The 23,876-nt window shown below is 45.4% G+C and overlaps 1 protein-coding gene and 1 long non-coding RNA gene across 5 annotated transcripts in view; both read left to right on the plus strand.

Annotated features, from left to right (window-relative positions):
* Positions 1-9,031: 9,031 nt before the first annotated feature.
* Positions 9,032-11,686, plus strand: LOC139834261 (uncharacterized). 4 transcript variants are annotated; one of them, XR_011750014.1, is made up of 7 exons: positions 9,032-9,246; positions 9,282-9,337; positions 9,405-9,569; positions 9,874-9,970; positions 10,200-10,297; positions 10,800-10,869; positions 11,341-11,686. It is a non-coding gene; the product is annotated as an uncharacterized lncRNA (long non-coding RNA). The 4 variants fall into 4 exon arrangements; XR_011750012.1 differs by having other exon boundaries at positions 9,282-9,569; XR_011750013.1 differs by having other exon boundaries at positions 9,034-9,337.
* A 1,499-nt stretch (positions 11,687-13,185) lies between these two features.
* LOC139829867 (uncharacterized) overlaps positions 13,186-23,876 on the plus strand; it is an 81,259-nt gene continuing 70,568 nt past the window's right edge. Inside the window, exon 1 of the mRNA XM_071824751.1 lies at positions 13,186-13,654. The gene's annotated coding sequence lies outside the window, so the exon portion shown is untranslated. The remainder of the gene's footprint in view (positions 13,655-23,876) is intronic.

The raw sequence follows: 23,876 nt of genomic DNA on the forward strand, positions 1-23,876 counted from the left end.
CAGATAATTTGTAAAAGGTTCTACACATACTACATTTGAACTGTATACATCTACTACCTTAAATCATCAAACACCAGAATCACTCACAAAAGTCAGCATATCAAATTAAGATCTCTGAAACTGTACATCGAGCTGGATCAATTTAAACACTTCCAGTTATAAGCACAATAGCATGATAGATAACCGGTGCATATATACCACAACCGGTGCATTGTAGAACAAGGAGATGATGGCCTATATCCATGAACATACAAATATTCATGCAACATTTTCTTTTTCACGCTCAGGCTAATTTTAATTACAGAACACCAAACATCTTTCCGTCTCTCAAATTAAGTTGCAACTGCTAGACAGATTTGTTCATCCAAAATTAAACACAGTTGAACTGAATACACCTAACGCTGACAAACAAAGCAGCATATTCATCGAACATCAATCTATTCGAGCTTGCCTAGCTACAGCCAGTACCTTGAGATGCAGATTTCGACGACCTCCTGAACCGCAAAGGCGCCCACGGTCGAACATAATCACCCGAAGAGGCTGGTGAGCTGCGGCTGCTGGACTTGGCAGCTCAGGGTAGAGACCACAAAACAACACTGTCCCATCAACTGAGGAGATGCTCCTCGCAGGGAGCAGGCAATGGCCCTCCGTGGCTCGCGTTGCCGCCGCCGGCGCGTCCTGGTGGCCTAAACCACCCTCGCCGGCGTGGACCGAACCGCATCGGCGATGCCCGCAGCGCGTCCAGGAGAGTTAGGCAGCACGCGCGCGCCGGCGAAGAAATCGGCCGTGACGCCATTGCTCCTGGGCAGGGGTGAGAGTGGGGTACAAACTGGGGGCACATGGTAGATGGTTCCGGCAAGGTGAGGAAGTGCCGGAGATTGACGAGAATAGGCGGCCACGGAGGATATGCCGACCGGCGAGGTGAGGAGCTGCGGCAGAAGTGTTGCCTGAGCATTGGAGTTGGTGGCGGCAGCAACAATTTAGGGTCGTGACTGGGCTGATGGATCTCCAGTGGACATTGGCCCAACATGCTCACAGTCTACTCTTCACGAAGAATTGTTTTTTACCAAGGTGGCAGCATTGGGAGTCTGGGACAGCCAGGTTCAGATAAAAGTTCAGTTACCTGTACATCTCACCCAGGTTACAGTCATATTTAAAATTGATGGAGCTGACATGGAGAAAAAAACTGAAATTGTGTACATATAAAAGTTGGATCATAAACGACATGCACAAATTTTGTACCGGAAGACCATGTCACAATGAGATCTAAATATGTACTGCTAATTTACATGGAGATCAAAAAAATACTTCTTTCTTTGTACCAAGTAAATTTATTCTGAAACAGAATATGATATAATTTTCATCTTATTCCTATTTATTTATTGATGCATGCATGCCTCATGAGGCTCAATTTAGGATAGAAATGGCATCTCATCTCCTATCGTACCTAGACCTCAAGATTCAATCTAGTTAACCGAAAAAAATAAGAGAGGGAAACCCAATTATAGGACATAAAAGAAATATCAGAGACCAGATCTCTCTCTAAGAAAACATAATTACTAATAAGAATTTTTTACAAGATTAGTCTTGGGATTGGAAAGAATAATAGTGCATTACTATTTACTAGTACACAAACCTGCAAGTGGTTGGTGGTGAGGACGAATCTCCAACAGCACTAAATCTCCCACCGATGCAAGCGCAAAGACTAGTACACGAACTATCAGCACCACTTTACCTACATCAGCTGCAACACCGGGCTTTAGTTACCACTACTACAATTGTACTGAAGTTAGATCAAGAAGAAATGAGTTTGAGATGTTAGCACCCACGGTTGCCACCGCCGCCCCGTCCGCATGTGTCTTGAACAGGTAGCCTCCAGATATGTACTTCCGACTTCCAAGAACAGATCCAACAATGTACCGCGGCCGGCGTACGAACACACCGACATGCCTCGCTGGCAACGTGCATGGAAGATACAAAGAAGTGCTGAGATAAAGTTCAGATATCAAAGTCTTGTTCAGTTTGCTGTACATCTCACCTAGCTGGTTACGTAGTTGCAGGGTTAAAAAACTAGTCCATAGCATGACCGTATTTGATGAGCTTTTAAATTGATGGAGACACAGATTACGAACGGAAGAGACATAAGTGCACAAGTGAACATATACTAATAACTACTTTATACATTTTTTTTGCGGAGAACTACTTTATACATTTACAAAGAGAGACAACCAGCAGGTTTCAGAGTTTGAAAATTCAGAGATCAAGGTTCAGTTTTCGGCTAGTTATACAATTTTCCAATTATTCCTATTTATTTACTGATGCCTCAATGCAATCTTAGCTGAACCTCAAAGTCCAATCAAGTGAGCTGTGGAAAATAAAGAGTTATGACGGAGAAACAGACATGATTGATTGTTAATACAGAAATTTTGGGAGATGATGAATGCAGGGATTGGAATCAATAAGAAGGCAAAGACATCAAACTCGTGCATCTTGCTTGGCAAGAGATCTTACCGGCACATAAATGCATCGGCTTCGATTCCACATCCAGCAGCTAGCACCATATCTCCCAGCACTACAACACAAGTATAGTGGTTTTATTACCCAAACGGAATTGTGCCGAGTTAGATTAAGAAAAGACAGTTCTTAGGGAGACCGAGATATCTCCTCACCATGCGTCATGTCCGCCGGAGACGAGCATCTCCTGACCATGCGCCATGTCCGCCGGCATGGCCGTCCTCACCATGCCTAGCAGCCACTATACATGTCCAACCCACACCAGTATGTCTTGCCGGCATCATGCACCGTGGACTAGATGGGATTTATAAACTGGTAAGATCGACACAATATTGGCTGAGGAAGAGGAGTTTGGGGATGAAGTATGAGAAGACATTAGAGGATGATGAGCACGACAATCCCCGTGGAGAATTTATAGGGAGCGAGCGCGGGCAGGTGCGAGCAGGGGGTTGAGCGGCGAACGCGGAGAGACCATGGATGGGGGCACGATCCGCGTGAGGAGCGCGAGGTGAGCCGGCAGCCATCGGATGGAGAGGGAGGGATCATATAGGGGACTCTCGCCATGCATGTCGCCGCTGGGTTTCCAGATAAGGAGTTGAGAAGATAGCGGCAACAGATTTGCATTGTTTTAATTGATTTGCCTTCTTTGGACTTGCTTTAATCGCGGAGGAGACACATAGTAATTAACTCACGTGGATTTCTTGCCTTTTTTCCATGACGTTCAAACCATGGCGTACGTCCTGCGTGAGAGCTTGCTACTAGGACGTGATTGACTCACAGATTTGCATTGCTTTAAAGTACGTGCATTTTATTGAGGTTGATGATGAGCGTTTTTCATTCGTTGAGAAGATTTTATTGAGCCTCTACTTTTGTGGCATGTCGGTGGCCAAGGAAATGGCTCATTCATCTTGGACAAATATGCATGGCTATTGGCTAACTATATATATATTCGGCTCATGACATTACACCGTACAAAAAAATTAATAACCATATGACTGTGTTCTTATTTTTTTTTGTTTTTGAAGGTATAGCGGTGGAGAGCTTTTCCCTGCAATCTTCACCGTGCTGACAATCGTCCAAACGATCAAAACCCCATAGCCTCCAGGTCTCCCGCCATTGGATCAAACCACTCTGAGCAATTAGATCAACTTATATGTCCAATTTTGCCGCAAATCCCACTTTTGCTTTATTGAAGCAAAAATAACCCTTTTTTTTACTTCATTGAAGCCAAAAAAGTGTTCACCTAAAACCAAAAGAAAACACTCATTGACACGGAGTTTGCCGGAGACTTCGTGGAGACTCACTTGAGACCTTGTTGCAAAAAGTATGTACTAATACCAAACCCGGCCTCGTCTGAGGAACCTTATAGCACAACAACACAACAATCATACGAAACCAATTATTCTATTGTAGTACCGGAAAGCAAATTTACGAGATCTCCAGCCAAGGTCCTTGCGCCACTGTTGGTTCCTCCTTGTAGCACCCTCCCTCGCGGTGGTAGCATTGTTGTCGCATGTCGCAACATCAGCCCAAGCTGATGGTAGCAGCACCCGACGCCCTAGGAAGCACTAATCGACGCCACTCGCAACATCGTCGTGGCTTGTGGAAGCTCCATCGTATGCCACTAGTAGCATCGCCGCCCGACCCTTGTAGCATCGACTGCCTCCGTTCGAAGCAGCGTCAAATTGCTATCGCACCACATGTTGCCTAACTTAGAAGCAACAGTGCAACGTTGCATCCTTTGCGTCCATGGCCACACCAGAAGTGGGGACGGAGCACTACGGCGGCGGGGCGCCTTGATGAGTAGCGCCATCGTCCATCCGGATTTCGGAGGAGGTGCGCAGATGAGCCCTTCGATGACGAGGAAGCGGAGGTGCGGTGTGGCGGCTCCATGCAGAAGCGAGTGGGGAACCGGAGTTGTCGGATGATCCATGAGCGGCGTAGCACAGTACGACGACACAGGAGTCTGCGTTTTGGGGACGACGCGATGCCGTAGAACCAACACGAGAGGCGCACGATGCGGGTGTAGGTCTTGGCGAGGCGACAATTCGGGATGTAGGGGATGAGGCGGTGTAGAGGGACCACCGAGAGGGTGAGACGAGGGAGGAGGAGCAGGGCGCCAAGGATGCCGGTAGCCGGCGAGGTGCGGGGCTAGGTCACCAGCGTGGTGGCGGCGCGACCGCGCGACGACGGGATATAAGGTAGAGGCGTCATGTTCACACCTGGAAGATGGGTGGGTTTCCCAACCTTTTCCCCCGTGATTTCATGTGAAACCCTATTCCATGGGCCCACGACATCTACCCACTAGATTCGTGTCGAAACTAGGGATTCCATGAGAATTTTCTATATGCATTATTTGAAAAGGTTATAAGAACATAAAAATGAAAAAAAGATCAAGTTCTTACAATAGTAGGGTCAATGGCCTCGAAGTGAGGTTATGCACCATTAGCCCATAACTTGTATGTATAATAGTCCTATTTGTCAATCGGGTGCTACATCAAAGTTATGTTTGTCTTCTCCGCTTTAGAAAACCCATATATACTCATACTAGGACTCCTTATAACAAGGGAAGAGTTTTCGATGGTTTTTGGTGTGATTTCATGTGTTCATCTATTTTGCAGGCCCCGTGATGTTTCCCCCTAGCTTTCCGTCTAGAGTGGTGATTCCACGTGAATTTACTCTTTTTGAGTTATAATGGGTCGCAATACCATGAAACCCGCAAAAGAGGCCAAGTTCTTACAAAAGTTGTCCTTGTGGCTTCGAAGTGAGCGTTTTGCACTATAAGTCTAGAATTTTTGTTTTGGGTAGTTATTTGTGTAAACTAGGTACCACTTTGCAAGAGTTGGGTCGGTCGCTTCGGAGCGTAGTTTTTTGCACCACAAGTCTAAAAGTGTCGTGACTTATAGTGTTTTAAGTGTGAAGGAAGTGTCACTTTAGAGTTGTGCATTGTCTTTTTACATCACCTTTCTATACCCATATCATGACCTCAATCAGAAGGGGAAGATTTTTTTACCCTTCCTCGCGTATTTTAGGAGAAACCTTGTTCCTTGGGTCCCGCGAACTACCTTGTAGGTGTCCATCGAAAGTGTTGATTCCATTTGAGTTTCATATTACCCATTAGCTTCCCGTGGAAAGTGGTGATTCAATGTGGCTTTCCTCTTTTATTGTGTCATGATGGGTATAGGAACATGAAATATCCAAAAGAGGCCAAGTACTTACAAGAGATTGGCCATTGGACTCGAAGTGGGTGCTATGCACTATGAGTCCAGAAACTTCACACGAGATAGTCATGTTTGCGAAGGAAGTGCCACTTCATAGTTATGTATTGGTCTTTCTTATTTACACCACATTTAAATACCCATATCACCCCCATGAACGAGAGTAAGAGTTTTGACCATCCCACATGCTATTTTAGGGAAAACCTTGTTCCTTGGGACCCGCGATGTCTACCTTGTAATTGTCCATCGAAAGTGGTGATTCCATGTGAATTTCATATTACCTAGTATCTTTTCATCGAATGTGGTGATTCAATGTGGCTTTCCTCTTTCGTTCTGTCATAATGGGTCATAGCAACATGAAATCCCCAAAAGAGGCAAAGCGCTTACAAGAGATCGGCCAGTGGCCTCGAAAGTGCACTATGAGTCCGGAATCTTCACGTGAGATAGTCAACGAGAATAAGAGTTTTGACCATTCCTCGTGCAATTTGAATCGAAACCCTGTCCCATGGAACCCACGACGTCTAACTCCCATCTCTTCGTTGAAAGTGGTGATTTCATGTGACCTTCCTTTTTATTTGTGTTATAATAGGTCACAGGAACATGCAAGATGGGTGGGTTTCACAACCTTGCTCTCTCGATTTCATCTGAAACCCTATTCCATGGCCCCCACAACATCTACCCATTGGATTCCCGTCAGAACTTGAGATTCCATGTGAATTTTCTATATGCATTATTTCAAAATGTCATAAGAACATAAAAATGAAAAAAGATCAAGTTCTTACAATAGTAGTGTCAATGGCCTCGAATTGAGGTTATGCACCATTAGCCCATAACTTGTATGTATAATAGTCCTATTTGTGAATCGGCTGCTACATCAAAGTTATGTTTGTCTTGTTCGCTTTAGAAAACCCATATATACTCATATTAGGGCCCCATACCACAAGGGAAGAGTTTTCAATGGGTTTTGGCATGATTTCATGTGTTCCTCTGTTTTGCAGGCCCCGTGATGTTTCCCCCTAGCTTTCCATCGAGAGTGCTAATTCCACGTAACTTTACATTTTTTGAGTTATAATGGGTCGCAATACCATGAAACCCCGCAAAAGAGGCCAAGTTCTTACAAAAGTTGTGCGAGTGGCTTCGAAGTGAGCGTTTTGCACTATCAGTCTAGAATTTCCTTTCTAGGGTAGTTATTTTTGTGAACTAGGTACCCCTTTATAGGAGTTGGGTTTGTGGTCTCGGAGCGTAGTTTTTTGCACCACAAATCTAAAAGCTCCGTGACTTATAGTGTCTTTAAGTGTGAAATAAGTGTCACTTTAGAGTTGTGTATTGTCTTTTTACACCACCCTTCTATACCCATATCATGACCTCAATCAAAAGGGGAAGATTTTTTACCCTTCCTCGCGCAATTTTAGGAGAAACCTTGTTCCTTGGGTCCCGCGAACCACCTTGTAGCTGTCCATCAAAAGTGTTGATTCCATGTGAGTTTCATATCACCCATTAGCTTTCCATGGAAAGTGGCGATTCAATGTGACTTTCCTCTTTTATTGTGTCATGATGGGTATAAGAACATGAAATCCCAAAAGAGGCCAAGTACTTACAAGAGATTGGCTATTGGAGTTGAAGTGGATGCTATGCACTATGAGTCGAGAAACTTCACACGAGACAATCATGTTTACGAAGAAAGTGCCACTTCATAGTTATGTATTGGTCTTTCTTATTTACACCACACTTAAATTCCCATCACCCCCATGAACGAGAGTAAGAGTTTTGACCATTCCACACGTGATTTTAGGGGAAACCTTGTTCCTTGGGACCCGCGACGTCTACCTTGTAGTTGTCCATCGAAAGTGGTGATTCCATGTGAGTTTCATATTACCTAGTATATTTTCGTTGAATGTGGTGATTCAATGTGGCTTTCCTCTTTCGTTGTATCATAATGGGTCGATCATAGCAACATGAAATCCCTAAAAGAGGCAAAGCACTTACAAGAGACCGGCTAGTGGCCTCAAAAGTGGGGTTATGAACTATGAGTCCGAAATCTTCGCGTGAGATAGTCAACGAGAATAAGAGTTTTGACCATTCCTCGTGCAATTTGAATCGAAACCCTGTCCCCTGGGACCCGTGACGTCTAACTCCCAGCTCTTCGTTGAAAGTGGTGATTTCATGTGACCTTCCTTTTTTATTTGTGTTATAATAGGTCACAGGAACGTGAAAACTCCAAAAAATATGTCAAGTTCTTGCAAGAATTGGGGTCGATGGCGTGGAATTGGGGGTTACTACTTGGTCAAAAAAGTTTCTACGTGGACACATGGCCGGATAATTAATGCTATTACCTCTGTCCATACAAATATGCCTTAAAAAAATGTCTATAAATATATATAAAAATAGATAAATCTAAATAACATTTTATACAGGGAGGGAGTATTTCAAGAAATGAGACATATGCAATTAATTAGTGCACGCAATAAGCAATTGTTAAATCCAGCGTCTATTTCCTTTCCTTCAAACCGAACTTGGGTACTAGCCTACTACTCTAGCTAGCTTTGCCCATGACACTCCTGCTACATATGGTGATCGTAGCATAGAATTATCAATCCGTAAACTTTATTATAGTTTAGAGTGATCTTGTGATTCATGGTTTCTCGACTTAATTTACGGGTTAAAAGGAGCACGCGTTTCGTCAAACACTAGAAATTAACTCAAGCGAAACTTCCGATATGATGTAGAGATTCCAATTTTGATGATAACTAAATTCTGAGCACTAATATTAATTAATTTTTGATTCGTGGCGCTAACTAATTTTTAGCTGGTGAAAAAGCATATAATAATGTCTAAATTAATCTGCATGGAAATTAAATCTGATTTCTCACCGACTTTACCATTCTCAATATATCATAAAAATGTCGCCGTTCTTAATAATTTGACTGTCTAATCAAGTGCTACAAAGTTAGTCTGAGCCGAAGTGAATATCCGCTTGAAGATATACTAGTAGCTTGATTTATAGAGTTAGTGGTGTTACACCAGTAGTGTAAACTCAGTGGACTCGTGTGCGTGGATGTATGGTTGAATTCCAAGTTTGGAGCGTATATACTATGAAGCTAGCTCGATTGATTCAATTGAGCGTATACGTGAGCCAGGATGCATGCTGCTAAAAATCCTTTCAATTTTTGGACACTTGATCGATCTTATGGTAGGTGAGTAAAGTGACTCGTCTAATTGGCAGAATCCCGCGCTATCTGAAATTCCAAAATTCACATGAAAAAAAAGCCATCGAAATTATTGAGTTGGGCCAAGACGAGAGGTCCTCATCTAGGTTTTGTTTTGGGCCAAACGAAGCGCATCCTCCAACTTCCCCTCGCCGCCGCCTCAACTCCTGCCGCCGGCCGCCGCTCGCCGCCCACCCATCTCCCTCGATGCCGGACATCCCCACCCACCAAATTCCCTCCGCCCCGCTGTCCAACCCTTGCTCATCGCCTCCTGGACACGCCGTCGCCGTCGAGTAGCACCGCCCGAGGCTCAAGCCGTCGCCGTCGAGGAGCACCGCCCGAGGCTCAAGCCGGCGCTGGACCTCCTCCATGGCGTCCGCGTCTACCTCTCCCTCCTCGGTCAAGTCCCGATCTCCGTTTCCTGACCTTGATTTTATTCCTATTGCTCATGCTCTGTCCCGTGCAGAAATTTTGGAGGGGGTCATGGCCGGCCTCCCCCATCTGCTGCTCTGCTGGTGACTGTGTGCTCGCCAGCACGGCCAAGGAGACGCCGACGACCACGCACCATGAGTCGGCGACCTGGACATGATCGTCCAGGAGAACCCGACCACGGCGACGCCCACAGAATAAGGTCCTCACCTTTCCCCCATCTTCCTGCCGTGCACGAACCTAGTTCTTCCCCACGATGACATTGTCAGTGTGCACCTCTCACACGTGAGCATATAGTTGTAAGAATGTCAGGCATTTCATTCTAGATGAGTGTGATAAGATGCTAGAGTCACTTGGTATGCTGCCATGCATCAGCTTTGCCATGACGTTGATTGTTGCCTAGTTCTCTCGCTGATTAGCCATGTGCTCGAGATGATATCTTTGCCCCTGATTCATGTAACTAGAGCTCGAAAATAAATTTTCCTTTTGTTTTTTGTATTTATCAGGGGAGAAGTGGAGCTGGAGCTTGTCAGGAGGTAGCGATGGCTGCCAGATCCGGCTGGAAGGATGCGGTGGCCTTCTTTTTCGACTCCGTGGGTTTAGGTGAGTCCACGGGAAGACTTGGCACTAGACTCCGTGGATTTATGATATAGATGACATAGTACATTCAAGTCTCCACAAGTCTTGTTTTTGACATGATGATCCGTGACACCATCAAGCCATGTTTGTATTGGTGTTTTACAATTCTATTGACATGTTAGACCAATTTCGAAATCTGATCCTTCTTGCTAAATCCGCCATAGCTGACCATCATGTTTTGTTCTTGTTCAAGGAAAATGAGGACTAAATGAGAGACACGTGTCGCAGCTGGAACCTGTGGCTGCAGGCCATCACTTGGAAGGAAGCTGGAAGACCCTGGGGACAAGCTTGGTCGGCTTCCTTTCTAGCGCCTTAATGAACTGGTTATGATGCATGTTATGTTGTATGCCCGGTATTGACCGGTGATGCGGAGATTTTCGTTGATTATATGTCTGTGTCACATGGGCTGTGTCGTATGCACCATTTTCTTAATTGAAGTATGATATTTGCTGTGTAGGTTTGGATGTCCAAAAAACAGGCAAGGTTTTGCCAAAATTTTGAGCACTCCCTTGCTAATTAATTTTGAACATCCTTGCTACTTAGTGGCTTAATGACTAGTTCTATTTATTAGATAAAATCACGCTGATCTTTGTAAACAAGTAGAAAGAAGTAATTGTTGACAAGTGCTAGATAGGAAGCAGAATCAATCATCGATAAGGATCTGTTGCCTTTCTTGGAAATTGTTTTAGCTTTATCAGTTCCGTGTGTAAATTAGAAGTTTGGAATTAGACCAGTTCCTGATTCCTGTAACTTGAGCTCCAAAATAATTTGGCTTTTCGTTTTTGTATTCCAGGGATAAGTGGAGCTGGCCCAGAGGGTAGCCATGGCCGGATCTCCCTTCTTCTTCGAATCCGTGGATTTAGGTGAGTACTCTGGTAGCCATGACACCAACTCTTGATTTAGTTGAGGCTGGTTTAGGACCATACCATGGCTATAAGTTGGTGTTACGAGAGTGTCACCTCTTATGTCCTTTCCATTTCTTTGAGATCATGCTATGCGTTGTTTTCAAGAGGCTGGTTGCACCTGTTTGAAGCTATCTGTTTAGATTAATGTTTGAAGCTAGAGGTAGAACCTGGAGTCACACTAAACCAAAATTTTCATATAATTTGGGCCGAACCTTGATCTTGAGTTACTATTATTAATGTGTCTGGTTACGCTTGTTTGGAGCTGATCTGCACTAAAGTGGCTAAGTTCCGATCCATATTTAGTGCCGGGATTATTATTGTTTTGCTTAGCTGATTCCTAAAATGAATTCTGTTAGGAAGCTCATTGATGCCTGTGCTGGATGTTCCTAGTTTTAATAAGAAAGAGTAACAAAACTTCCTTTTTTTCAGCATGTAAAGAAAGAAGAGCAAGAAGGCTACAAAGAAGGACCTGCCCAGATCCTTTCACTTTCTGCATGTAATCTTCTTGGTGCTGTAGTTGGGAAGCGCGAACCAGGTGTCCCGTCGTGTGTAGTGCCGCTTTTCGGTCCTTGTAATATTCGGTAGTACTCGATGTTGTAAAATCCATTTTTGTAATGCTCCAGGCTTTGGAAGTTGTAACAATTTGGTAAATGTGCACGTGTGTGATGTTTGTTCCTAGCTTGCGTTTCTTTGCGTTAGACTTGTCAGCAAGGTTGGATCGTGTGGCTGTACGAACATTTATTCTACTACTATATTGTTTGATTTGTGGTCTGAATGTTGCAAAAAAGGAAAGGTCATGGCAAAATTTTGAGTACTATGTGTCTCAAATGGACCAGGTCGATCAGATGAGAAGGTACATTGGTCTGCGGAGGATGAATTAGTATATCACTTATCTTTCATTTGTGCATACAGAGGCAGCGTTGCTACCATAGATGCATACACGCACACATAGCGGGAAATAAGGGAAAATTGAGACCCCGTAATAATTGGATCGATTGGGATTTAATTAGTTTCCAAATATAGTGCCAAAATTTTCGTTTTGGGCTGAGCGGTAATCTCCACTATTCTAGCTGAAACGTCCCCCCGAAAGAATGTACTTTGACCCAGATGAAACATCGATCCCTCCAGCGATCCACCCATACCATGCTGCCGTGAAAGTCACAAGGTACTTTGGTCTGAAGGGCAGATCCTGCATATTGATGATCAAATGTCAGCATACCAAGCACCAGACTTCACAAGGCTACAGAGTTAAAGACTGTTTGGAATATTTTAAAAACACTTGGATGGATTTCAAATCTTATTGAACTGGACGGCCGCGACGATTATTAGGTGGAGGGCAGCCATGGGCCATCAACAAACAAAGGTTTAGCAAAACATGATTGGTGATCATGGTTTAATCTGGAAACTTTGAGGTTCGTAACGATTATTAGGTTTCCTCCTCTCGCCCGCGTGTGGCGACGTGGGGAAACCCTAGATAGCTGCCGCCACCAGCCCCCCTCCTTCCTTCTCCCGCCGCTGCCATGGGGCGTGGCCGGGCTCTGCCTGGTCGTTGCCGGCGGCGGTGGGGCCTGCTTGTCCCCTGGCGGGATGGATTGACGCGGGAAGGATCCTCCCCAGTTAGGTGTGGTGCGCTCGCTGGGCACCACGGCGTGCTGGTTGCTCGATGAGTGGCGGCATGAGCGGTGCGCCCGTCGTCGTGAGCGGCGGCGCGCCTAGGACATCGGCGGCGCGGCGGACGGTGACCTAGGCGCCAGTCTGGGGCGGCGTCCTTGTGATGGTGGTGGTGGCCGTTGGCGATGGGCCATGCCAGCCAGCGGTGGAGGTGCGAGGTGGGATGGACCAGATGGGTGCAAGCCCTAGGTCGGACTTCTCCTTTCCCAGTGTGTGATCTTGGTTGTCGCCGATGGAGGGTCGACCGGTTGCAACGCGTCTCGCAGTGTTGCCTCGGCCGGCCTGGGATTGTCGGCGGCGTTGCCTCGGTCATCGGCAGCTAAAACATTTTGGCAAGTTATTACTTTAGCCACACCCCAAATTAATTATTTACCCGGATTACTTGCTATAAACTCGGCAGTTGATTGGGTAAAAACAAATACTAGTGGTAGTACTACCCCATTCCATCAATAAATTTTGTGCCCGTAATTAATTTCCAGGATGGCTCTCCCCTATAAACTAGGAAGTTGATTGGGTGGGGAAAACAACTCACCCCTAAAATCACGACACATTAATTCTAATTCTATATATATACTCCCAGATTTTGTTTTGTGTGTTGCTTCCTCCTTGATCCGTGGGATTAGCCATTGCAAAGCTGAGCAAAACTCGAGCCCACCCACCGAAACAAAATCGCTTCCTCCCTCCCACCGAACCCATTTGCGCCGCCGGCAACTCCTCTCCCCGCCGACCACCTCCCCGGAACCCCCTCTCTCTATCCCACCCATTGGAGCCACCCAAATCGGGCACCCCCTGGAGAAAGCTTCGGCCTTTTTCCTCCATGGCGGGCGGCGGCGCGGCAGATGATTTTGGTGAGGCGGAGCGAAGATTGGGCGTCACCGGCGGAGGAGCAGGAAGTCCACGACGACGGTGGCGCCCCTGCAGCGGGTGGTGGTGACCGCGGCGGCTCCGCGCGGGGCAGATGCGACCCTGGCCTTCACCGACGCCTCCGATGGCAGCAGCCACGGCGGGATGCTCGTGGTGGGGGACAGAGAGGCGGTAGCAACCAGTAGGATCAGTCCTAGCTGGAAGGGAGATGTCCTATGATTTATTTGGCATCTCAAGGTCGAAATTTTTCTCTGTCTGCCTATGATTTATTTGGGTGCTGAATATTGTTACTAGTCAAGTGTTGTGCAAATCGTTGATGCATGTGGTACCGAAAAAGAATGATTAAATAGTTTTGCTCGCCTGCTCTGGGGCCACATACTGTATTTGTTCAAATACAAATAGAATGATTAAGTAGTTTTCCTTGTCTGCTTAATGCATCTGTGTGGTCACATATTGTATTTGCTGACATGCAAATTACTAAATTTGTTTTCTACATGGTAGTGCAGAAAGTAGTAGAGGCTAGAATATCTTCTCCATTTGGTGGTTCGATTGTTATACATTTGTGTTTTGCTTGCGCTGATATGAACTAAGACTTGCAGCGGATGATTTGTTAGTGCTACCTGGCTGAATCTATCGCAAAGTGCGTAGTGTTAATAATATCCATGCTTAATTCTGTAGCGAATTTGATGCATAAGGGTTCCTAGTATCTCAAGTTGGGCATCTGCTGTGTTTGATTTATGTGCATAATTTGTTCATTTTACTCCCATATTTTCTCATGCACATTGTGAGCCTGATGTAGATGATTCCATTGGTTCATGGTCTTTGATGCTCTGTATTGTACGTTTCTCTACCATGTGTGCTCCTGCTCTAGCCTCCTCGCTGTTCCGACCAAGACCTGAGAGGCGACAAAGCTGATGATCCAAGCATGCTGCTACTGCTCCTAGCCTCCACCGACAGCCCTTCTTCTGCCAAAGGGAGGAGAGCTAGTAAATCCCTCATTCATATCTATGTTTATTTTGTGTGTTGAGGTAGTAAGAGCTTGCACCTTTTTTAATCCAACACAGAATAATAATTTGAGAACATCGGATGCTTCATGAATTGCTTCATGCATGGGTTGGTGCAGTTAGGTCTGAGTGTATGCCTCCTAATTATGTTTGCTGTACATGTTTTTTACAATCTAAAATTAGAACAAAAAAGGAGAGCTTTGGAAATTATGACCGTGCTACTCAAATTGGTACATGCTATCTTTCAGGGTTTCCATTTTGCTATTTTTGTTTGCTGTAGATGTGTAGGCTTAGTAGTTGTGCTTCTTTTTTCTTTTGACTGTTTGCTGTTTGCTATGCATAGACAGTACTAAAAACTTGTTCATTTTCAGGTTCAAAGCTCATCGGAGGAGGAGGAACTGAAGAGAGCGACATTGGGAGGAGGCCTCGTAGGGGAAGCGTGAGGAGGAGGAACACCATTACAGCCTAATGATCACGACACCGGCGACAAAAAGAATGTGTTGTATGGTGATCAGCTGACAAAGCAAGCCTCAAATCGGCAAGATTTTGCATCCCAGTGAATATAGAGTACGGAAGCTGATGTTAGTAATGTGGTATCCCAGTGAAAACAGAGCAAGGGAAAAGCTCAAGAGAACAATTCATAGGCCATTTAGAGTGAGGACCAATGCCATTTTTATGATTGCATCCCATATTGCACGTTTTTGTGAAAGATTTTGCACTCAGTTGCTGACTCACTCTTTGTGCACCATGTAGGAAATACAAGTGCTGAAAGAAAACAAGACTGTGGCCAAGAAGAACAGCATGCAGTACTGAAGGATGAAAATAAAAGAGTGATGGTAAGTTGAATGACTCAAGAGTGCATGACAACAGCTTCCAGATTTGTTAATCTTTGACAATTGATGGTTACACGTTGTTCTTTTTGAATGCACTACTATGATGCAGCAAACTGGAAGATGTCCTGATGGAAGGGGACGAGATAAACTAACTTGTGGAGATAAACAGGTGATCATTTCTCTATCCAAATCAATAAGTGAAATAATGTTTAGTAGTTGTTACGTTTTCCATTTGGAGGTTAATCTGTGTTGGTCTGTTACCAAATCAAAGCTTGTATGTTTGTTAAATGTGGTCTGTTGCTAAAGTAGTAGGGGCTGAACGCAGTACATAATAGAAGCTCCAAAATTTTAAGTAATAACAAAGCTTATCTTTTTGGACTAGAGATGTTTGTTTCTTTCCTCGGCAAAGCAACTTATGCAATTATCTGAGTGAATTCAAGTAGTACTACTTTGGTGCAGAGATATGGCATTATTCAGTTATCGAAATGTTCATTTCCATTGGATGATTGTTTGATTCTTTTCATATCAGTGCTTGGTTTGGTTATCTCCCCTGAGTACTACTGGCTCTTTGGTGCTAGTTTGTATCGGGCATACCTGCGACAGCGTGTGTGCCATGGCACCTAGGTAACACAGTTTCTGTGCATGATTTGTTACTTGACAACCTGTATGCTCCAAAGGAAGAACATGTATATATATATTTTGCTTTAGTCCTGTGTTGGGAGTATTTTCTGGTTAATTTTCTTGCTGCTGCTTTTGTGGTGTACATGGAAATTTTATTCCTAAATGTGCGCATCCATACTGAGTTGCTTCTCTGATGAAGTGGTCTTGTGATCCCTACACTTGTGGGTTTTGGTGATCCCTATACTCTTGTATTTATTAAACTAGTTGTTTGGTCGAGTTGATGAATGTAAAGCTTAAACCTGGCTTGCATCGAATGTGAGCTGAATTAACCTGGAGCTTTTTGGAGCTGATCTGGACTAGTGGTTCAACAAAGTAGATAGATATTTTGTGAGTTATAAAGCCTGAATGCGTACTGTATTTGTCTCGGTTTTGTCAGTTACAATTTGTAGAAGAATGTGTTGCTGGCAATCTGTTTCACCATGTACTGTCCTTGTTGCGAAAGGGCATAATTGGTTCATTTGCCGTTTATTATGATTGGCCTTATTGCCTTTTGTTACTTTTTTGCCCTCTGCACCATTAGAAGATGTAGTGCAAAATGTACAGATTACCTCTTTTAGCATCATTTTTTTGAAGCAGTAGCTGGGTTGGGCAGTTGAGATGGTGAAATAATGGTTAGTAACTGTAACCTTTCCCGGTTGGAGGTTAATCTTTGTTGGCCGTGTTGTGGTCTTGCAGGTTCCAGTTGGCAACGGAGGAGGCTGGAGAAGCATGAGGTTGCTGTGGTGGTGGTGGAGGTCTCTAGTTGGTGTAGATACATGTTTAAGGTGAGCTTGTCTGGACGCGGCGGTGGTGTTTTGATACTATGTTTGGAATGTTAAACCTGGAGGTCGAGTTGTTTGTATTATTTCCGAGCCCTGCCGCCAAGTCGAGTTGTTTGTATTCTTTCCGTGCGAGTAAAGGAATCGGAATGGAGAGATGTGCTGCTGGCCCTGTGGTATAGAAGAAGTGTAGGTACAGTAGTACTAGCTAAATTTATCTGGGATGCAGGCTTTTTTTATTTTTGCGGGTACAGGCTTTTGTTTTTCGTCTGAATTGGTAAGTAAGGATCTATGCTGACCAAACATGAAAATATAGAATATAATCAAGTAAACATGAGTCAAATAGTTAATGCGGAAAACCCAAACCAGGAACAAAAATCACAGGTGCATGACCATGACATTTCCACTTGGCGCTTCCGCTACTTCGTCGGAGAGATCCATGGAAACAAAAAAAAGAAAAGCGGACGGCATTGTTCGCGATGTTGGCTGTGAGTGGTTAAACAAACTTTTACATTCAGTTCTAGTTAATTCACTTTTGGCCCGGATAACCTGCGGCCGCCCTGGTGGAGCGGATGATCGGCAGCATCGGAAAAGATTGGAGCTGAGCGAGAGCAAGAAGAAGACGAGACGGCGTGGGAGCTGCGGAGGCCTCCGGCGAGCTACTGCGGGTGAGACGAGGATCTGATCGCGGAGGAGCTGCTGTGCGTGAGATGAGGATCTGATCCCTGTGATGGCTCGCGGGCGGTAGTATGGGAATCGTGGTGGACGGCGGAGATGGTGGCCGGAATTTTAAATGTTGATGAAACTAGCGTAGCTAAATTTTAAATGTTTTATCCTCAAATCCCGGCTGCCGCCGGTTAGTCGGCCAGAATTCATTCGCAGCAATGGAACGTAGAGTAGAAAAAGAAAGGTCCATGTCAAGGGGAGCTAGGCACGCGCGGGTCGGTGCCAGAGGGTCTGCTGACCAGGCTGTTTCTCTTGAGGGGCTGCTGCTTCTCCGGGGTTCCGCGTGAATGAAAAAAGAAAAAAAAAAAACACCAACACCTTCGGTACTCCCCTTCCCTGCTCCCGTTATCCGCTTCTCACATCGATCCGGTCTCCTTCTTGGCGCTGGGCTGGGCTGGGCTGACCCGCCGACTTGGGCGGGGACCCCGATGTTCGGTCTGTTGCACACGGGACGGGGGTGGATCAGCTCCCTCTTTACAGGCCTGCACAAACCATGAACGAGAAGCTAGCTAGTCATCAGGACAAATAAAATCGAGGAGCCCCGGAGCTGGCAGTGTACGTCGTTGCACGTACAGCTAGATCAAAAGAACAAACCGCGAAAGAATGGGATTAGAAACCAACACTATGCGCACAAGAGAACGTGGCTATATATATCACCCACATATGTGAGAAGATGCGAGTGATAACAGGGCCGGACGCGAGGAAATCACCTTGTGGTCACGACCGCCAGACGCGAGCACGGTGCACCTCCGGATCTGAGTTCCACAGCGCTGGTGTCATCGACGACACGGCCGGCGGCAGGCTTGAACCTAGCTTGGAGTCGACGGCGAAAACCCAGACTAGGCCACCTGATATGGACGCTACCGGTGCCGGGGAAGATGCCGCGTGGCTGGCTGGTATCGCTGTCACCGGCGCCGGGCAAGAAAGCCGCGAATGCACTGGATCTCCTGGTCACCGGTGATGGCGACGACCGTCGTGGAGTCGGGAAAGAAGGCTGGCCGCGAATCATGGCTGCTCCCGGTTTGCCTCAACGCTCCAAGAGGGAACGAGAGAGACTATGAGATTGGAGTGACAGCGCGCGCGGGTATACATTTTTAAAACTATTCCTCAACTGAACAACATTGTACTCCATTTGGAGTGACATCGCGCGAGAGAATACTGCATTTGTCAACTTCTCACGTCCATCTCTTGGCATATTTGTACTCCTGCGATGATTAGATACGACATTTCTTAAGAGCAATTTATATTCTCTACAATTCCCTTGCACGCTATTATTTATTGATAAACTTACGAGTCAACTTGGCAGTACTACTAATTTTGTTTGTTCATACAACGTCCTTAGCCTTTCACTACTATTAAGTAATCAATCATCTAGTACCAATTTTCGAAGTTTTCGCCAAGAACCTTCAGCACATGTTGTTCCGTAAACTCCACATGATGCTCATTTCTTTTTGACTCTTACCATATGCATCAAGTTGACAATCTTAATTAATCGCGTATGTTAATATGGAGCTTAGCCACCATTCGTCACAAGGGAACCAATCATCTATCCTTTTTTTTTTTTTGCATTATTCATTGACTGACTAGACCTAGTTTGTCTGCCCAGGAACACAAACGCAGGAAGTCAAGCTATTTGGGCCGGGGATGGGAAAACCAACGTGTGGTTGGATGGTTAGGAGAGCAATGATACCCTCAATCCACCAAAGTTCAAACTTCAGGTTTGACACTTTGGTATCTCATTAAAAGCTAGAATATTCTTCAGTGGAAGGCGACGTTCCCATCGACAACGAGACGGCATCTTAAGACCTGTTGTATCAGTTTCTTGGACGGTAGATATCATATTCAGTGACAAATATCCTCATTACAAATGTTTGATCTATCATGTATTAAGGTAAGTAGGTGACATATTGGCTTTTTTGTCACGTATGATCATACATGCATCAGGGTATCAACTCGCGTCATGGTTAACCATCACGGATAATCCTGTTGACGAAATTGAATTCGTGATACATTAGTCCGTCATTAATGGTGGGACCCGATTGTCAATGTTAATGTACAAAAGCATAAACTAGTTTAAGAAATAGGCAAAAAAAAAAGAGGCACATCAGAGTTTCGAACTAGGGTTGTTTGAAGTGGCTACCGTTATGCTACCATCCGTTTGCGTTGATATTTTCTTACGTGATAACTTTTATCTTTTTATTTACGGCAATATCAGGCAATGATATAATAAATGTTAAGCGAAAACCCCTTTCAGAGCCCGAGCTACACATAGGACTTTATCCAGGACGTCCATGTGCAAGAAGATCCCGGTAGCACATTTTCCCCCCTTTCTCCTCTCACGCGTGAACAATTCTCTGCGTGCTTCTCTCTGCCGACCGGGCCTCCCCGACGCCCTCTCCGCCGGAATAGCCGGCCGGAGATGGGCTAGGAGGGGCGCCGTAGTAGTTAGGTTTAGGATTAGGTTAGTTTTGGGCTGTTTGCCTGGTAGTAGGAGCTCAGCTTGGGGTCTAGATGACCAGATCCAGGGCTTCTTAGGGTTTCTCTCCCCGCGGCTAGTTCTCCGGTGGTCGGAGCTGGAGGCGGCGGAGGGGAGCAAGGTCTCCTTCAATAAAGTAGTGGTCATCTTCCGCATCCAGAGGCTCGAGATCCTTGGCGCGGAGCTCCTCTTGGCCGGCCGTGGCGGCGAGGAAGAGGAGCGGCTGGTTGAGGACTGCAGCTGGGTGAAGCTTCTCCTGGACGGCCGTGGAGGCGAGGGGGAGAAGCTCCGCTGGACTTCGTCTTCGGCTTCGACGATGTGGAGGTTAGCTTCCTGGTTCTTTCTGCTCAGCAGCTGCGCCATTCTCTATCCTTCTCTGTTCGGCCATGGAGGCAAGGGGAGAAGGAAGGGCGATGTGCTGCTTCTGGCTAGGCGGCCTTCAGCCAGCAAGACGGCTGTTTCTCTACCTCCATGAAGGAGGTATTTCCCTGTCCCCGTTGGAGCTCGACGCTTCTGTGCGGCCAAGTGATTCGTTCCCGGCGGTGCGGAGGTAGCCAACGGGGGTTGGTTCTCGCCGGCAGGAAGAGTGCGAGCACCTTCTCTCCATTCCTTGGCGGCGACGCGTTGAGGAAGCCGGCGAGCGGCGACGGTGAAGCTCCAGGACCTGATTGCTTTTTTAACTTTTGTTCTGGGGTGTGTTCTGTAACTTTACATGTCTTATCTTCAAATATTAGGTTCTTTAGGGCGAGTGTTGTAAAAGGCCTGTTTGCAATTTGTACCCGTCACCTGTTACTGTAATGGAATACCACCTTCTTTGTGCAAAAAAAAAAGTGCAAGAAGATTGGTCAAACTAGTGTATTCAAGTGACGTATTTCACACGAAGGAGATCATTCTGTCTCTAGTAAATCCAACCGTGGCACATGACATACTCACTCTGATCATGCATCAATGCATCCAACAGGACACTGTGGCTCTACCCATATTTAAATTTCAGAGTTTAGACCGCACCTACAATACACCATGCACATAATAATATAAACAATGCTCAAATTAGCACTAGTTCTTATGGTTCATGATTTTTACAAGGACCAATACTGATTTGATTCCATAAGTAATAAACATTGACTAAAGTTAGCACAATAATTCCAGATTTTGATTATTAACATGTATAGATGGTGAACACATGATCTTGATGTTCATAGACTTAACTTAGCACACAATTCCTGATTTTGATCTCAGTACACATCATTGGCACAAACTGTAAACTAGATACAAGGTCTTAAAAAAATGATCACATGTTGACAATAGAAAATAAGCATATGATCATTTCATTAGCCATGTTAATACATGAGTTTGTTCTTCATCAAAAAAGATGGACACATTCACGCAACCGCACGTCAAGAATTGAGAGTCACAGCGAAAATTAGATACATCACAAGTTGCAGATCAGTGGCGGAGCTAGCCCAGAATTTTGGGGGGGGGCAAAACAGATAGTATGCAAAGTTTGGGGGGGCAAATGGCTCTATTTTCTTCTCATTTAGGTCCCTAAAAAAATTTCCTTCAGAAAAAATGCAAAGTCTGGGGGGGCGGTGGCCCCCTCTGACTTGCACATAGCTCCGCCAGTGTTGCAGATGTCAAAATCAAAGAAAATGAATCGGACAATGTTGGACACGCACGGAGCCACATGAGCCCAGGCACATAGCCATCCTCCGTGCATCGCAGGAAATGGCGTCGCCGGCCACCAACAAATGGGTGCATGAATGGTCAGCAGCTGACTGTAGGGTAATCACGGTGCATTTCTCCTCTAACGACGGCGATGACAAAGTCAGATACGGTGATGACATCGACCGGAGCGGCTTCGACAACATGCAATAGATCTGGGTTTACGTTTAAATAAATTCCATTGAAATTTGAAATATATCATAAAATTTAATGAAACTCATTAAAAAAATAAACCATGTTATGCTTTTAAGGAGCTTTAAGAAGAATTCATGACAATAATAAATAAATATATATGATAATGGTAATTAATATTATCTATTAATTAAAAGGAGTGAAAAATCATTTCCATACACTTCCCTTTTCCTAGTATAGTACCTCATTTACATAATTAAAATGCTTTCCATGGTATACATATCCTTGATATATGAGGAGGAGCGTATTCTGAGTCTAATTTAGGTGCATGTTAAACACGCCATTAAGAATAAATATAACTTTTTTCCATGCATTCCTCTATAAATAAAATATATACCACCTATCTTAAGCATCTAAAACGACACAATTGCAGGGGCCGGAGAGCTGCATCCTACACTTACTGGATCCGAGGAATCCTGATTTCCCCGGAGATGATAGAAGGTAATGAGGGGGAGTGTGTGTGTCTGCTTTAACGAGCGGACAAGTGTCCGTGTCGACGCGAGGGGTATTTTTTTAAAAAAAGATTTATAACATGACATAAGTTGTACTAGAAAGCTTAACCATCCTCTATTTCGCCAGGGAGGGACTATGTATCTATGGTGCGCTTTTAAGGAGCTTTACAAAAAATTAATGAAAATAAAAAGTAAACATATGATAACAGTAATTAATATTATCTATCTATTAAAAGAAGGTGAAACGAATCCTTTTCAATCACTTCTCTCTTACTAGTAGTTCTCCCTCCCTCTCGAAAAGGATGTCACAAATTTATTTAGATTTAGATGCATCTATACACTATATCGTGCATAGATACGTCCAAATCTAAATACATCTGCGAAGGATGGATGAGATTTGGATGATTAAAATGCTTCCATGGTAAACATTTATCCTTGATATAATACAACCCGAAAAAGTATTGTGACTATTAATTTGGTAAGTGTCAAACACGCCCTTATGAATGCAATTTTTTTGCATCATGTTCTCCTATAAAATGCACCACCTAGCCTAAGCATTCAACTCCCATCGATCACTTGTACCATTGAGAATTCACTTGGTGTTCCACCAAATAACGAGATGGGCAAGAAAGTTTTGTTCATGTTGGTCATCCTTCTCATCGCCTCCGGTAAGCATTGAGATTTCGTTCAAAGTTTCTATGAAGATTTTAAAATTGCCACATGGATTTAGTTCAAATCTTGTTTGGTGCATACATACAGTCGAGACAACGCATATGATGGTAAGGGGCGTGGTGCTGTGCGACGTGCCAGAGCTGAATTGCATGTTCAAGTGCTATAAAGGGTCTGGCAAGTGCCTGCGGTGTTGCCAGGACCTCGGCCTCGTCCATGGTTATTGCAGCCTCTTCCGTTGGGACCTCTGCTACTGCTGCAAAAACTACACGGACATCGCAGGTTCCACCCACCACCGACAGCAGCTGCAGACAGACGCCCACACGCCGGCGCTGCTTCCTGCTTCCTGGCGCACTTGGTTTCCTGGATGGATTTCCTTCCGCGCGCGCGGAGAAGCGAAGCGAACGACTTGCTCTCGCTGGTTCCAGGGCGAGCTACGCACGCGCGGGTCAGTGCGCCTCGATCTCGCGGGGCCACGCGGTCGGGTCAACCGACCCGAACGAAAAACGCCAACGTTCAGCTTGCCTCGCGCGCGGAAATCCTGCCGCGGCCAACAATCCACCACAGGCAGGCCATTGATTACCCGTCGCGTCCATGCCCTCTAATCCGCCTCGTTTAATAATCTGCGACATCTCCGAGGCTCCACGTCACCGATCCGTGCCCCAAACCATCTCCGCCCTTCATCCCGGCCGGCCGGTGCCTCCTGCAGCAGAGATCCATCCATCTGTTATGTTCCCCGCTCCAAAACGGGGGCCTTATCCCTCCATCTCCATCTATAAAAGAAACACATGGTCGCCGCCGCGGGCGGCAGCGCGTGCCGTGACTTATGACTTTGGACTTTGGCGACGCGACGGGATGGAGAGGCAACCATGCCGCACGCGGGAGAGCAAACTATGTGTGGCCGGACGCCGGTGTCA

The sequence above is a fragment of the Lolium perenne genome, unplaced genomic scaffold (assembly GCF_019359855.2).
Source record: "Lolium perenne isolate Kyuss_39 unplaced genomic scaffold, Kyuss_2.0 unplaced10, whole genome shotgun sequence".
In the NCBI taxonomy this organism is placed as follows: Eukaryota; Viridiplantae; Streptophyta; class Magnoliopsida; order Poales; family Poaceae; genus Lolium; species Lolium perenne.